The following is a 13503-nucleotide window of genomic DNA, read 5'->3' as shown; positions in this document are numbered from 1 at the left end:
CCAGAAACTGGAGTTCTCAAAGCTTGTGCTCTTCTCTGACTGAGTACCTGGGATGTCTCACACTAGAGTGGAAGAGGCAGAAAAAATACTGCTCCTTCCCTGCTTTCCTCCTTCAGCTTTCCACAGATGTCATTCATGTCAAAACTGGTACGCTTGCTCCCATGGAGAATTTTGTCATGAGAAAACTGGTGTTTTGCTACAAAAGGCTTTACCATTACTTTTACTTATCTGCTACTTTGGTAAACGGATAAAAGCAATGTTCAAATGCATTATCGATTGTATAAACAGATAAAAACAGTGTTCAAATCCATTATGAATCGTATACTTCTATAGATTTTCCAAATATTAGTATTTTAAATATTTGGCTGTCTGAGATTATAATGCTGCAAGTACAGTTAGCTGGATTCTCATTCTTAATTCCAAGATTTGAACTACATATGAGGATTCAAAGTTCCATGGGTGGAAACTCCCTAGAGGAACCAGAAGATAATGAAGATAGACCAATGTTTTACGGAATATTCATCTTACAGTCAACTTTGACTATTGATTTCAATGGCACCATTATTTATGGCACCACTATTACTTTTTAAATTCCTATCCCCAGTTTTCAAAATCACTGATTCTGCTTGCCTTTCATTGGCTTCTTTGCATAATGCTTTCATCTTTTTCTTAATCTTTTCTCCTTTTTCTGCTTCTTTTGGGTATTTTGACATGTGAACACTATTCCCCACCCCCCGCCCTTAGGAAAAATGGCTTGAATGCCAGAAAAACTTCGCATCCAGAAATTATTCTGTTTCTTTTTTTTTCCTGAGTAGGTAGTTCTAAAATTTTGGCTGTCCGTTGTTTTGACCACAATAGCTGTCTAAGCTCCCTAAACAGATGTCTGATGACTGCACAGCAATGCCAAGACTCAGACAAGTGCTTTTGGCATGATTATACTCAGATGCTGACTCTAACAGGACAAAACCAACCAGTTTTAAGTCTTGGCACAGGCTATGAGACTGTAGCTGTCAATTTGTAACTGACACAGTTATGAAAACTCCACAAAAAATAGTACATTTACAAGTAGCTTGCTTGGAAAGGAAGGTGAACTCTGAATTTTTCTTGAGCCACTTACACAGGCGCAGCAGTACCACCCAGAGGCCACTGCTGTGCTGGGCGCTGCACAAACAGGAGTTAGTTCCTGTCCAAAAGAGCTCAGAGACTAGAAAGGTGAAGATAACTAAGGCTTAGAAGAAGTCATCTCATGAAGACATTTCTAGTACTCTCAGATGAAAACCCCCAAACTTGCACTCCCTTACCATCCTACTCCAGCCAAATCTGAGTGCAGACTACTCCTCTAATGTTGCTGGAAAGGAACACAGCATTAACAGAGATAAACAGAGAATCATTCAGTCTGCTTTTAATCATGAATTAGACCACTTGCATGAGATGGAGAAATTCCAGGGTCTGGTCTTTGCTCCCAGGGCTGTCTCTGTATTTTCTATTCAGCAGTCATTCCTGAGGGGTCAATAGGCACACAGCTATCCTGTGGGCCATGGGCCATAAGGATCCACCCTGCACAGGTCGGGGAACATGGCAAAAACGTTAATGGGAACATCTAGTTTATTCCACACACCAGCCTGTTCCACCGTGTTACATGACTTGGTTAAAATATAGGTACGTTGGGAGAGAAATTGAACTTGGCCCTCCCACTTTCTGGGCCAGTGATCTGTTCAAAGAAGAGAACACCTTCCCCATGATTTTAAAAGGCAGTAGTTATCAGGAGATTTTTGAGGAGGTCTGATCTTAGCAGCGTGTGCCAAACATGTTTTGAGAATATCTGCAGATTCTTCTCCCTGAAATGCAAGGAATGTTTCTAAGTCCCAGTTTTACTGAAGGAGATTAGAGCTGAGTTGCTCAGACCAGGCAAAGCACAAAACACGACAGTAGGCCTTTGAAGTCAAAGAAGGAAATATCTCATGAGTTTAAGACCTCAGTGATTCTGCATCCGTTAAGCAGCTAAACAGAGCTATTTTGGTCAACAGTTTCAGACTTCGGCACATCAAACCTACCTAAGTATTAAGTGTCTTTATCCTTTGTCTTTATGGAATGAAGGATGTCTCTGCTGTTATGCTGCTGTGAAGAAAAACGAGGTGTTTTGGTGCAGCAGAAGGGAGAAAAGGAGGCTACATTTCTCTGTCGCAGTCTGATACTAACTTGACTGGAAGCTGAAACCACCTCCTGGTGTAACAGAGTAGCTACAGTGAGCAACATGCAAGTATGATCAGAAAGCAAAACCACCCAGGAAAAAGTGGATACTTTTCATTCTAAACAGGATTATGTTAAAATATCAAGGAAGGCAAGCAGAGTAGCAGAGTTCTGACCTATATATATTCTGAATAACTAAACTGAACACATGAAACTATCCCAACACGACACGCATCTCCATACCAAGGAGCAAGGAATAGAGCTGACCTACTGAATAAAAGCAAGGCCCCTTTGACGTTGACCAGTTCTTTACTAGCCTAGCTAAGGAGGCTCTGTGAAGTAACAGAGAGCATGTCTCGTCAAACTCACAGAGATGTTCATTTCAAGAGGAAGAGGATGGGAGGACAATGTTACAGATGTTTGTCACCTTGTGTCAAGCACTGCTAGGGAGAGGACGCTCAGGCTGAGCGTTCTGTAAGAACCTGCACAGGATACAACAGAATATATTAACACAGCAAAGCTGTTCTTGTGACATTCCTTGTTCTTGTAAATATCAGTAGCTTTGAAGCCATCTACGTATTTAAATGCATCAATATGTATTATATGCATTATTTCACTCCTTTTCTCTTATTGCTTGATTCTCCCCCCTGTAGAGCTATGCCCCAGCTTTGTAAAATAAAGTATCCATTACACACTGAAAAAATGGGCCTGATGAATCACAAAACCTCACATAATTTAGTACATCATCTCTCAATACAGCTTTTCTGTCTAATTTAATGCATTATTGAAGATAACGCGTTCATTAAAACAGCTGCCAGCAAACTGTTCATTTGGATTGTTTCATGGAAGCACTAGTCAAAGACAAATAAAACACCACATGCTAATGATATGCAAAAAGGACAAAAAACAATTAAGTTTTGATACATTAGTATTGAGATGTTAATATGATTTTTTTTAATGAGTACTGCCATGCTGGCTTTTATATGGTAAATATCAAGTATCACAAAACCGGTGTTTCTTTTCAGCAAACTTACAACATATAATAAAAAATAACAAAAAAACACATGGCAAAATTACCAGGGCTGTTCAGCAAGGATGAATTAATGAGCACAGAATTATTATTTATTGTTTCTTACTGCTACTTCTCTGTCAGTGAGCATTTAAGTAGCAGATATTTGGATCCAGAGTTTGCTCTTGGTCTCTAGCAGAGTGAACTAAAATCTCTCATCCCCTCAAACACTAGGAAGTCCTGGATTCTAATGTGCTGGCTCAAATGAACATCTAACATCTTCCATTGTAACTGAGCCTTAGCAATAACTGTTGGCCTCTGAACAGGACCAAATTTGTGACCCCAACATTAAGATTTCACCACTACTTTTCTCTACCTGTTGTGCAAGTCTCATCATTTCCTGGTGAAGCACAGGGTAATAACAAGTATAGTTTAACAAGAATATGTCATAAGCAAGAGACACACACCAGAAGAAATATCTATAATAGCAAACAGGTTTATTAAAGCTACTGGCATTAATTCATAAGAATTTTTCATAAAATTAACAAAACAAACTATCTACTGTTTCATGGCTCCTTTGCACATCAGTCTGAACATCCTTTAAGCCAGGCAAGACAGATTATATCATTATTCAGCTGCAGGCCCAATGGTTTAAATTACACAGACATCCATATCTCCTGTCTCCACTACTGAATGTGCAGACAAGGAGAGAAAGTTTGGCTGGGACAGCCATTCAACAGTCTAATATTAATCTATGGCTTTGGCACTTTTCACCCTTCTAAGCTCTTGCTCAGGTCCAGCAGCCTCCGAACTCTGTAACTCTGTCATGGTCATATCCAAGAAGTCCTTTTAAGCTGAGATGGAAGGGAGAAAAATCAGTTCTGAATAACCATAATCTAAACCACCTCATGGCAGAGACTAATAGTCAACACCTTTGTTTGTCCAGTAAACTACTGACTATTTATTATTTTAGGCAAATAAGGCAGGTAACTATTCAGTGTTGTGGAAACGTATTATAACAAAGCATGAACTCTTCTTTCAGTTTCTATACCTTAATACACATACACTGTCCAAAAGGAAAAAAAAATGCTTTCACTGTAGTCTCAAAGGAAGGAGTTTATCTATCTGGCCTAAGGTAGATGTCTAGAAATCTGAACTATTCACTCCACGTTCCTTTGCAAACCATGGAAAGTAAGACATACATTCAGAGCATGGTTAACATCACAGTAAAATAGATGTTTGCAATCTGACCAATTGAATCCCTTCCTAAAAATGTCTACTTCTCTATACGACTATAAAGACAGAATAGATCAAGTAACTTAGAAGTAGATGTCTACAATATAGATGTTTAAATTTAGGCAAGATGAATCCATCCAAGGTGTTTAGACAGTCAGCTTAATAAAGTAGGAAAGATAAATACAACAACATAATGTCATGCAACGTATGTATTTCATGATTTCATGGCAACTATTAAGTGTGCACTTCTTAAAACAAATGGTAGTACAATAGTTACCAGAATTACAAACATGGAGTGTTAATTAAAACACTCTAACAATTTTTGTCTAGAATCCCTCTGCAGTAATAGAGATGCATTTTCCAAAGATGATTTGTTCCATCTTGAAGTTATCATTTAAGTTACTTGGGAAGAATCTTCCTCTGGAGATTGATGTCTCTCCTCAAAGATACAGAGTGAACCCACCCCACTCTGTATGAAAACAGTAGTTTAAACTGAATAGCTGACTTTTAAATGACTAATCTTTGATGAGATTAATCCCATTCATGCTATATAAAGATAACAGATCTTTATATCTGAGGAGATGTGTTTTCAGTAAAAATACAGCCCCTTCAAAACATATGTGTAGGTATGTCCTGCTGTTCATAAAATTTCAATAAATTATCATTAGTTTTACATACAGTTTAGCAGTTTCACAGATCTGATGAATATACTGAACAATATCTTGTTTTGCTTCCTGGAATGTGTGTATGAAAAGGCATCTAAATTCTTATGAAATTAATTCCATTGGGAACCATGCTGTAGGACTGCATTTAGAGTATTTGTTCCTAGCAATAAAAATTAATCGTTTTCCATAGTAGTTTGAATTAACAGGTCAATACACTTAAGTAAACACTAGTGGAACTTCTTTATCATGCTTTCTGTATGTCAAAATTAGTAGATCCATTTTTCTGCAAGAGAGAAAAGATTGATCAGAAATGCCAAGCAAATCAGTATTCTCTAAATGCCACACAAGGAAAATTTATATCAACTTATTTTTTTTTAGAAAATCTACTGAAGTCTGACTGTCCCATCTTGTAATTTGCTGAAATAGGATATGCCAATTTATTATGCTTAATATACAGACCCTTGGTATGTCTTTCTACAGTTTTATAACTGTCACAATGCCGTATTAATTTTGTAATCTGATTAATTGTAAAATTTACTTTTCCCATCAAATTTTGTGATGGCATAATAACACAAAGTATTTTAACAAAACAAATTGATTAATATAATTTTAGTTAACATGATCTTATCTCAGATGTACATAGATGAACACCAGTTTATCAGAACATTTAATCTACGTTTCCATTTGTCTTTATTTGGTACAGAGGTACCAAATTGGTACTGATTGGTTGGTACTGGTTTATAGTATTATGAATTAATAATTGCCATGAACAGAGAAGACTTAAAATCTAGCAACTTCTAGAAAAATTAATAAAAACATCATTCTTCACTGCCTTGCACATTTGTTTACTCACTATGCTCCTCACAGAGGTAAGAATGGTACTGACAGTATAATGTTTTCATCATGATTTAATAGATTTTGTGTCTTCTCTTTATTGGTCACAATGACTACATTAGGTGAAAATACCTCTGAACCCAGGCTTATTCATTTCAATGGAACAACCTGATTCTCACATGGCCTTGCAATTTATTCTTGTCACTTTCAGGGTAGGATGCCATTGCCTCACTGTAGGTGCCTCTGTTGGCTGCACAGGTAGGACTTTACAGATTACAGCGAGACCTTAAGAGATCTTCCTCACAGGTACAGAATAATTATTGTGTCTAGAACCTGGGGTTGGATATCATCCTAAGCAACCCAGTCTTACTGAATGAAATACTTTGAAAAGGTGTAAGTACACAGAAATGAGCAAAAGCAATAGCTGTGTTGTAATATATTGAAGTTATTTGAATGAAGTTTTCTACATTGTTTTTCTTATGTTCAGTATAATACATTTTGCATCTTACCTTTGACTTTGGAATAGCAAGGCTCACAATGCACGGTTTGTCTGTAAATCCAAATGCTGTCTCCTGCTTTCAGATCTTCCAGTGGTCTTTTACATACTTCACACTTCAACACACAAGTAAAAGTAACAAGAAAAATTAAAATTAAACCCTTCTCTAATATTCATTCCCAGCATGATGTCTTTGAGGAAGTAAGCAACCCCAGACCAGAATAGAGGTTATGAGTGCTGCAATATCATCAAATCTGAACTCTGAAAGAGTAGTTTTAATGAACAGTAAATTAGGCATCTGAATATCTCACCTTTAGACATCTAAAAATCAGATATCTAAGTCTCAACTGGTTCCCTAGGTTCTTGTTGTACTCACCAACCCCTTCCTTCCCCCAGACATTTCCAAAGGGTACTTTCTCTGTCTTAATTTAGAAATTTATTCTAAAATAAAATGAATCACCCTTTTGAGATCCTTTTGTTTCTTCATTGAGTAAAGGAAGCATGATCAGACTTAATCATCCAACTCAGAGCAGATCTTAAAGAATCTAACCCTGCTTATTTCAAAATACTTTGTGATACTTTATCTTAACCATTAACTATGTCTCCCATTATTGCAGAATCTGGACACTGCTTTCACAAATGTCTCAAAAAAGCTAATTTTTGAGATAGAGAACATTGCCTATGTTTAACATATGAAAATACACAGATACACACAGAGGTTGACTTCCCAAGATCACAAGGAAAGCCTACAGTGGATCAAGGAGCAAAGTAAGTCAATCTATAAACCAGAATCTTGACACTTAGATCATCGGGTTTTTTGCAATCTAATAAAAGAATAGCAAATTCTGGTTTCTTTGGATATTTTATCCTCTGATAAGTGAAAATCAGCATTACATTTATCCTCTGATAAGTGAAAATCAGTGCAATTCAGTAACCGAATTGCCAGGCATCCCAGAAAGGCTGTAAGCCTTTCCATAATTTTCACGATGGCTGTCTATTCAGATAAATTTGGACTGAAAATCTTTATTAAAATAAAAAATTAACAGTCTTACCCAGAACATCCCTTTGCAGCTAAATGAATAAAGAAATTGTTTGATGTCAACACCATGGACTTAAAGGCACTGTGAATTATTAGATCCAGGATCCAGACAATATGCAATTGCCTTATGTTACACATGCTCACTAGGGCTAGTATGAAATTGCAACTGAGCACTCAGTATTGATTAGTATAACATGCTAGAGTAGTAGAGAACTTTTTTCAGTTTTACATAACTCTGTTTTTTCTATATCTTTTCTACATAAGCTGTTAGTATTAAGGTACTATTAAAACAGTCTGCTCTCTTAACTCGTTTTATGTTTCCTTGTATAGATCAGCAAAAAGATGGGCATGTTTCCAAAGCTTTGATCACCAAGATTAGCTAGCATTTTTGTACAGAGAAAAAACCCTACAATTTGGATTATTTACTCAATTTTTGGTATATACCTTTACAAGGAAAAAAAGACCTTGTACTGCTGTCGGCTACATGCAAATCTCTAATGGATACAGGGTATTTGTAAGGAGATAAATGAATATTAATGAGGAAAAATTGCACTACTTAGCTAAATATATAACTAAAAGCATGAACCATGGACCTACATTAGTTGTTTAATTTTTTGCCAATGCTTTCATAAATGTGTAGTTACACAAAACTTAAGCTGAATTTTGCTGGCCAGACAGGTCCCCACTCAGGAATAGATAGCAAAAAGAATATAATTTTTAAAATAAGCTTAAATATATAACAGATAGTTCAGCCAATACCAACATGTTAACACTCCTAACTGCATAAAAAGCCCATTCCTCTTTATGTGGGTTGATCTTTCTAAAAAGAATGGAAGCAAACCAGAGCTTGTATTTACTTGCAATAATAGTATTGAGGAGGTGTTACATAGTGATTTCCATGCAAGAAATTGCATTTCTAGTGCTCACAGAGCTCAGAAAGTCCATATGAGACAAGAAACATATAACTTCATACGTGTTAAGTACAACTTTACTGCTGTATTCTGCTTCGGATTACTTTTCATGCAGTAACTAGGTAAAAGAACTGCTGTCAGAAGCAGAAGTAAAAGCTATGCAAGACTGGGCAGAAAAATGAGCTATGCTAATGCGGTGATTTTGCCGAGTATTGTTTGTTAGAACAACAAACTCTGTGTGGAGATGCAAGTAGAGCTAAGACAAATGAGGCAGAAAGAAAACAGACTAGAGGGCTGAGCACTGGTAGGCATACCCTGAGAAAATTTTAAGACCTAATTTTAGGCTGAGGCTGAGGCTTTGTAATGACAAGCAAAAAAATTTCTTCTGTGCTTTCATTCTTATTGGAAATAGGAAAAAAAATTTTACATAATTTTTAATAAATAAGACTGAGGGAAAGACATATCCAATTTCAACACTATTTTATCCTAAAGCAGAAACTATCCATAAGACCCAAATTTTAACCAAATCTTTGATGCCAGTGGGTGAAGTGATTTCACCTCTATGGCTTAAATACCTCTTACTAATGCCTTTGAGTGTGGCTTCTGCACAAGCCATGGTTTTAGATGTCACTTAATCAAGAACATCTACAAAACTTCATGAAAAAAGAAATAGAATAAAATTTTACAATATGAAGGAAGTGTAAGTAGAATATAATTCACTATATCAAACTGGAAGCATGTATAACTGAAGGCTTATAAATGTCTAGGACATTCAGGATACATTCCACTGCATCTTTTATCCTCCTTGTGGTTGCAAGAGAGAAGGAGAGGCAGGGAGAGTAGAGGAAGGGGGCGGGGGGAGAGATGGAAAGAAAGGAAGGGATTGTATAGGAGTGAGAGAGACAGACTAGTATTTCCTACATTAATCTTCTCCAGTGTCCAAGCCTTCCTCTTCTCCCAGGTGGAGAAGGCCTAAGGCCTAAATATTCTCTTATTATATGTGTAATATAATGCAGGTATTACATTCAAATTGTATTTCTTAGTAGCAGGTGAAATCTTCTTACCTTGAAGCAAGTTGAATGACAGCAAATTTGCAGGGCATCTAAGATCATTTTGGCATCTATGCCCAAGGGCTTCCTGCAGTACGTACATATATCTTTTCCAATTATACTCCTGTGTATATAATATAACATAGCTGTCAGAAAAAGAGCTACCATTGAAATCTCAAGGAGAAAATTGATAAGCTTTGTGCACTACATGGAAAAGACATTTGTATACTGTACAACGGCCATAAATGGAAAAATGTCATGTGTATATTGCCTCCATTCTACTTGACAGGTGTAATATACATGCTCCTGTGATGGGCAAATTGCTGAGCATAATTGTTAAGTAGCAAAAATACCTTGATAGAAAGAATGGTCTTCTTTGGTGAACTGAATGATTTCAAACAGTAATGAGACTGTATTAAGCAGCTGAATGTCTGGGAGCATGTACACTAAATGGAGATGAAGTGGAGGGTAATGATTTTAATGTTTTAATCACAAAAGTAAATTGGTAGTTGAATTTAAACTGCCATCATTTGATCAGTCTTATGTAGAATTCCCCTCTATGTTGCAGAAGTGCCTGAAAACATTTTTAATTTTCTGCACTGCAGACAGAAATCCTACCTTCATGGCAGTTATAGTGAACACATGTATAGAACAGCCTACCTGGTATTCATAACAATAATATTTTTAAAATTTTTCTCAGCTCTTTTTGCATTCTTATTTGACATCAATCTGTACTTTCTCTAGATACAACTGTTGGTGTTGGTTTTGCACTACAAAATCAACTCGTCTTGCTCCTTTCCACTCAATGATAAACCATTGTACTAATATTTAATCATTCCCAGAGTTCCTTATACTTACATTGGAAAGGATAAAAGTTTTTCTGATTCGGTATTTCCAAGTAATGGGACTGTCCAAATTATCTGAACTGAAAATAGTGGGCACATTTGAATTTTTTTTTCCCCCATGAGGTAAGATATTACTGATTGAGCAAATATCCTTCTTACATTTGGGAATATCTTAACTGGTGTGAAAACATAAAGTTTTTAACAGCATTGTCATGTGAACCTATTCCTCCACATCTGTACATGAGGTTGGTCATTACAGACACCATTCTTACAAAGGAAGGAAATTTTGCAGAGTAAGCAGCTGCCCGAGGTAGAAACCTACAGAATCACAAAGCCAACTCTATCACTTAAGGCATTGGCTATTGTTTCTATAGATATTTTAAAATGTCAGCTGTGACAAGCCTAACATAATATTAGGCTGCTGAACTGTGGTAATGATTTGGTGGCAAGATCCCACTGAAAGGGAGCTCTGTATGAAAAGCTGTCTGATGAGCCTAATGGTGACTTCCACTGCTCTCTTTTGTCTGAACACTTGAACGCTTATGCAAAATGTCTGTGTCCTTTGATACTCTACAATGTTATTAATGTGTACTTACCGATCAGAAGTAGAGTAAACAGTTTTGATAGTATTTCCGGTTATATTTTCTTTGTAGGCACGATATGATGATTTGCTGTGAAGCAATGAATGCATAGCAATCACTAAACAGTACTTTTTATTTTTAAAGGTTTCACTACACTGACGATAATATGCAAATTAAGCTAATGAAACATGCTTGTAAAAAAAAAATCATCATACTTGGTGATGAGTTCTTTTTCTGTATTTTCACAACCATCAAGAAAAATATATCAAATAAAAAAGCATAAATTAGAAATATAGTGTCCTTAGACTGTGTTCTGTTGTTGAATGATTCTTCAACATTTCAAAATTAAACAAGCCCATTGAGAATAATTGACATGATGGTATTGGGTTTGCCTGTGCTGATATCCCAGCCTAAATGATACGTATCAGGAAATGGTGACACATTGCATTTTTTGCCTTTTTTCCCCTTCTTTCACGAGTCCTCAAAGAGCTGTCAAACAGCCAAACAAAATTACAACATGTCCCTAGAAGTAGAGTGAGGGTCTTTATAATACAGGCTGTTCAATGTGTGATTTGTGTTCACTATAGTAACTATATTGTTCCTTGTATGAGAGTAGGAAGGAATATACTGAATTTAACTATCAGGGAAGTTAAATATTCCTTTTTTAACAGTCCCAGTTCTAGTTGCTTAACTGTCAGTTTTGTTTGCATGGAAGGGGTGAGTATTGTATGTGACAGCTGAAGAAGTCATTTTGCTATACATGGTTTGAACATTTCTGAACTGATTTAATTATCCTATTCCTCCAGAAATTCATAACGTATATGGTAATTATTACATGTTTCATATCACTCTTGAATAATGCTTAGCAATGTTAGGAACAATTTTTTATAATCGTGTATTTGCAGAACATGTCTTTTTTTAAGGGTAAGTATAACAGACTGATAACATGCATGTGTCAGATGTTACACAGCCTAGATATAGATACACTTTTCTACATACCTGTCTTTTGTAATGTGTATATGTCTTATTTGATTTCTATGCAACACCAGAAATGTATTAAAATTGCACAGTTACTGAGAAGCTTAAATGATGTTTTGTTTATGTTTCATAGAACATAACAATATGCTTATTATTTAACAGTAATGTAGCAAACCTGGGTTTGCTCATCACAGAGAAAGTATCATCTCCTTAAATGAACAGCCAGTGCTCCATTTACATTTCAGGCAAGATGAAAGTAAGCTTACTAAGTAGGAAAGCAAACTTAAGCTAAGTGATCGCCTTTCGAAGGAGTTTTTCTGGCTATTTTTGCCCTGACCAAGCCCTGACACATGTCACAGGATGGAGTATATTGATGGTGCCAGTGCCTAAAGTTTCTTGCTATAGTGAAAAGTAGCATAGGAATATCACCTCTCTGTTCCTATGAAGTACGGGCCTGTCTGTGCTTCTTTTTGTGGTTAAGCTTATTTTTCCCAAATCTTCCATTTAACTCATTGTATTTAGCTGCAGAATCTAGTGCTGAGTCAGACTGACATTTCAAATCATCTAGTTAAATCAGGGTCGAGATCAGGGCAACGTGAGGACTGTGAATTGCACACTCAACTTAATACGAGTATGTAAATGCAGCATGCCTGAAAATAACCCTATTTATCTTATAGAAAGTTGTATAGAGAAAAATACTTTCCTCAAGTGTCCTAGTGTAGAGAACAGTGTCCCTTGGATTTTAATAACTGGCTAGAGTATTATGGTTGAAATACACAAAAATATATATAATCACATCTTAAAAAAAAAAAAAATTGTACTGTATAGAACAAAAACCTATGAAGCTACAGCAAAAATATTTCTGAAGCATCAGTTTCTAGTCTTGCCAACTGAAAGTGTGAGGAAACTCAGAACCTTTTCAAATAAATGCATAGTCTGACAGCCTGACAAGACACTAAGTTAAAACTCAGCCACAATGCAGCCTGAGAACTGCATATCTGATAAAAAGTCCCTTCTTTCAGTTCATATTACCCACTCCTTTACTTGCTATGGTGTGACTTGTTTATACAGCAAACTACTCAACAATAAATACTCTGTAGAACCTATTGCATAAACCCTGAAAGAATAACCTGCAAAGACCATTCATTTAGTAAGCTTTCATGAATTAAATTGGGATTAGAGCTTCAGGTAGGGGGTATACATTTTGTCAAGTGTAAGGTAACACTGCATATTGAAGTGCTTTCTTTGCCCTGCCATTCTTGTATTATTGTCCTCTAATTTTCAAAGATAATCAGAATATTACACCTCAGAAGCTGTATGTCTGCAAAATGCTGCAAAATGCTAATTAATTTTTGTGTTGAATATTCATTTTGAGTCTTAAGATTCTATGCTGTTTGGATTTTCTTATATTCTCAGCCAATTTATGGGCTTGGCCTTCAAGGCCATGCAGAAGTTTCAGAATACACAAATTTCAACCGCAGTCCAACTTGCTACAGCAAATGTAAGAAAATGAGAGATGAAAGACCCCGTGCCCAGTCATAGTCACACCAAGGCTCAGATGTGCATAAGCTTAAGGATTGGGACATTGGCCATAGTTCCCATAAAGTACCAGACTATGACTGCTATTTTTCCTATTAGTAAGGCTCAATAGAAGATTTCTCCTCTCCCTT

General features: G+C 36.3%; 1 long non-coding RNA gene across 1 annotated transcript; it reads right to left on the bottom strand.

Annotated features, from left to right (window-relative positions):
- Positions 1-6443: 6443 nt before the first annotated feature.
- On the bottom strand, positions 6444-9542 carry LOC127029537 (uncharacterized). Its single transcript, XR_007768207.1, has 2 exons — positions 9445-9542; positions 6444-6546 (listed from the first exon to the last, which is right to left on the bottom strand). It is a non-coding gene; the product is annotated as an uncharacterized LOC127029537 (long non-coding RNA).
- Between the last annotated feature and the right edge of the window lie 3961 nt (positions 9543-13503).

This window comes from Gymnogyps californianus, chromosome 1, assembly GCF_018139145.2.
Source record: "Gymnogyps californianus isolate 813 chromosome 1, ASM1813914v2, whole genome shotgun sequence".
Classification (NCBI taxonomy): Eukaryota; Metazoa; Chordata; class Aves; order Accipitriformes; family Cathartidae; genus Gymnogyps; species Gymnogyps californianus.
The sequence above is the reverse complement of the archived record's forward strand: the minus strand, read 5'-3'. Positions and strand labels throughout refer to the sequence as shown.